Genomic DNA, 4,449 nt, shown 5'->3' with positions numbered 1-4,449 from the left:
GGAGCAGACAAGCGACTGCGCACAGCAGTACAGTATCCCTGTACATAGAGGGCCAGAACATTTGACCAGAGAGTCCAGAGAGACCTCTTCCAAATGACTGCTGACAGCTCCTCTCCTGACAGCAGCTCCTCAGAGTCAGCCAGTATGTCCAGGAAGGTAAACAATGTTGCACAAGCTGATGTGACGGCACTTAGTCTGCTGCACTGTGACAGACTGTGACAAATGATTGCAAATAAACAACAAATCTTTACAATATGAATCACTGGTGGTGACACTTTAAAATAAAAAACAACAATTAATCAGCATTCATTCATCTAAGTTAATGTTAATTGTTTTTAAATTTGAAGTAATTTTCATTGCTGCCTTTGGCTTACTCAGTCGGGAACTAAAAGAAAATTAATATTTAGTAATTTTAGCAATTTAACTTGTCAGATGAGAACAAAATTTGAACCAAGCTGGATAATGACACTTTGCAACATTGACTGAAATGAATAAACACTGAACTGAGCTGAATTATGACACTATTGCCTTTTGTAGAGCTGCTATATAGCTGAATTGAACTTGTTTCATAATTGATAAACTCTGCAACACTGATGCAAATATTGAACTAAACTGAAACAGCTTTTACTGACACTGACAACATGAGCTGAATAAGGACACTAATACCTTCTGTAGAGTAGTTTTACAGCTGAAATTGAATTTGTCCATAATTTAATAATTTTACAACATCAACACTGTTATTTTCCTGTTTATTAATGTGAAGCTGCTTTGAAACAAACAATATTGCATAAAGTGCTTTAAAAATAAATGTGACCTGACTTGACCAGGTAAGTCAAATTCATTCAAAATACAGTAAAATAAAAACATTTAAAAAATGTATCCGTATATAGAAATGAACATTAACCAAGATTAATAAGTGATTTAAAATGATTGCAAAGTGTTGTAGAATCATTGCATTAAAACTTAAGTGGAATAATTTGTTTAGGATAAATAGCAAAGGACGAATAGGAATTAATAAAAATATTACACATCAGAACTGAACCTCCTTTTAAGGCATCAAGCTGTTAAAAGAACCATCTGTTACTATTTATGCCGCTAAAGAATAGAAAACCCTGACATACATTTTCTCTCTCATAATTTCCATAGATAGAGACTGAAAACATCAGTGGCGAATAGCACTCAGGCTTCGTGCTTTTTATTATTATTTTTATTATTTTCTAAACCCTGACCTCCAGTCAAAACCCCTGTATGCCAGCACTTATCAAAGACAAATACTTGCAGTGTCAGAAAACTGCAGCTGGTCTCAATTCTAACACACATTACAAGAATTAAATAGGAAGCAGATCTGAGAGCAGTTCTTGCATTGGGCACAAGGTGGCAGTGTTCTCACAAGTTTGATATGATGGCACACCACAGACACTGGAGAGAGAGCTGGAGCTGCCTCTGAGACATACAGTGCTGCTGCTACTAATATACTGTTGACTCTCATTGACCTGAATGGATCAGGCCTCCGCTGAGCTGATCTTTTCTGATTACTATTAGAAGTTTGGAATGGACTCTGCTGTGGGGGACATGGGTCAAACAAATCTATCCACGAAGCACATATCTTTACATTCCTAATGAAAATCCCTCATGATGATAAATCCCTGCCCTTAAAAATATCCGATGATGAAAATAAGCTTTGATGAGGCAGAAACATTTCATTCTCCAATTGCTGATCTGATACAAACTCAAAACTGATTTAATATCATATATAGGCTTGGTTTGACCTTTGAGGCTATGCACCTTGTGTTGAATAATCGGGGCAGCTTCCGTCTCAAGAAAATAAAGCTGTGCTGCATGGCACATCTGATTTGTTTGAACCACATCATTGCTGTAACCCCGGCCTGTTTTGAGGTCAGCGCTGGGTGACGAAGTGACATTTTGACCCTTTCAAGAAGTCCAAAAACTTTGATCGGATCTGCTCTAATCTGTTTTAAGGTTTTGCATTTCTGCCTCATTTCACTCCGGCTGGCCCACATAGTATCTCTCCACTTGACCTTTTTTGGCCTGAAGTAAACAAACAAACAAAAGAAAATCCCTCTTGCTAGTCAGGTGGTGTAAACCAACGAGTTTCGAGGTGCAGAGTAATTAACGACTGTGTTTTTTGGGGAAGTTTCTTTCATAAACGACTTTTCTTTCATTCACGGGTGATCTGCCATGAGATGTTTATTTACCCTGCGGTTATTTACATTTACATTTACATTTAGTCATTTAGCAGACGCTTTTATCCAAAGCGACTTACAATTGGGGGATACATAAAGCGATTCTTCTTAAAGAGGCAAACAGACACAGGAAGTGGTTGTAATACCAAGTTCTTAGACATTGTTCAAATAAGTACAAGCTAGAAAGAGAAGGAATAAATAAAGAGAGAGAATTTTTTTTTTGTTTTTTTTTATGATGAAGTCAAGTAGCTTCGAAAGAGATGGGTTTTCAGCTGTCGCTTGAAAATTGTCAGGGATTCAGCATTCCGGATAGGGGTGGGAAGATCGTTCCACCAGCCAGGAGTGGTGAACGAGAATGTTCTGGAAAGTGATTTTGAGCCTCTCTGTGATGGTACCACGAGGCGTCGCTCACTAGCGGATCTCAGACTTCTGAAGGGGATGTAGATTCGTAGTAGTGAGTGGAAGTAGGCGGGTGCTGAGTCTGTGGCTGTTCTATATGCAAGCATCAATGTCTTGAACTTGATTCGAGCCGCAACCGGTAGCCAGTGCAAGGAGATAAAGAGAGGTTATCTGAGTGTACTGACCCTCTTTCTATGTCCAGATGGTCCCATACACCTCTGCACTTGTCTTGCTGTTAAACTCCGTCGATGTGCGCGCACAACCGGCGGCGATGGCAAACTACAAACATACCTGCAACTGCTGTTCACAGTGCATGTGAACGACATGCAAATAACCAGGTTTCTGCGTGCACGCTTCATCTGAGGTGATCTGATCTGTGCGTAAATAATGGTGAAAAGAACAATGTTCTCCTTTATTAAAGTCAAACATTAATTTCCCCAAAACTTGAGGAAGTCAGCACAGACACAATACATTTGGGAGAGCACCAAATGGGAAATGTAAATGCTCAGCAGTCCAAGAATTTCTCCAAATGGCTCGAATAAGGCTAACTTGGTGGCATTTCTGGAGTTAACGGCGGGAGCTTGTTTTTTTTTCCACGCAATGCCTATAGGATTACAGTACATTTTCAGCCTGGTTGCCCACTTGCATTCCGCTCCACTGTGCCTGGACTTCTTATGTGTTTGGAGAGCTGGAGTATGTAACTGAGGGGTTGCAGTGTGCTGGATGACTGGATGGGCTTCTCTGTATAACAAAGTGATCCTCTCACCTAGGATAGACATTGGGCCCTATTTTAACGATTTAAGCACATGGTCTGAAGCGCATGGCGCAAGTGCACTTAGAGCGTCTCCGAATCCACTTTTGATAGTTTAAAAAAGGAAAAAAGGTCAGCACGGCAGGTGCATGGTCCAAAAGGGTTGTACCTATTCTCTTAATGAGCCATGGGTGTGTTTTGGGCGTAACGTGCAATAAACCAATCAGAGTCTCATTTCCCATTCCCTTTAAAAGCCAGTTGCACTTGCACTATGGCGGATTCGCTATTTACATGTAGGAAAGAGCAAAGACTGAACGTGTCTCCAGAGAGGAAATGGATCTGCTCGTGCGCGAGGTTAAAGTGTACACAATAATAATCTTTTACATTGTAATCCTTTCATTTGTAATATTTGGCATGTTTGTGTGCTGCTGCGCGTCCCTGTGTGTGTACTAAGCAGATTGTATGCGTGTTTTGCACCCATGGCACTGGTGCATAATATGAACGCACCCCTTAAATAAAAAAAAATGTTTGTGTGCTGCTGCGGGTCCCTGTGTGTGTGTAATAAGCAGACTGTATGCGTGTTGTGGACCCGCCTATAGGCGATATTACTAATGCGCTCTTTAAATAACAAAAACAAAATACTGTGCCATTGACTTTAGACCAGGTTTTAGTTGGTCCAATGGTGCAGTCTATTTCATTTGCCTCAAAATAGCAATGCGCCAACAACAATGCACCTGAACACGCCTCGTTTTCAGACCAGCACGCCCATGGGCGAACAGATGGTTGCAATGCATTTGCTATTTAAACAACGTGGCACTGGACGTGAAAATGATAACTGCGTCAGGCTGAAACTAGCAAAAAACACTTGCATCGCACCTGGCGTCGCATTGCGTATGGTAGGGCCTATTATGTTTCTGACAGTGGCGCAACTGCATTTGGGCAGCCAAATTGTAAAGCATTTCTGCCCGATTCTCTTCTGCTTCATCCTTAATCAGTCAGCTAAAACATGGACGAGACAGCAAACATTTTGAGAGCATCTCCTTCTAAAGCAAAGTGAAAGTACAACACCCCAGCAGGAAAAGAGCCGAGAGGCTG

The sequence above is a fragment of the Sinocyclocheilus anshuiensis genome, unplaced genomic scaffold (assembly GCF_001515605.1).
Source record: "Sinocyclocheilus anshuiensis isolate Anshui unplaced genomic scaffold, SAMN03320099.WGS_v1.1 scaffold365, whole genome shotgun sequence".
Taxonomy (NCBI): domain Eukaryota; kingdom Metazoa; phylum Chordata; class Actinopteri; order Cypriniformes; family Cyprinidae; genus Sinocyclocheilus; species Sinocyclocheilus anshuiensis.
This window is presented reverse-complemented; position numbering follows the sequence as displayed.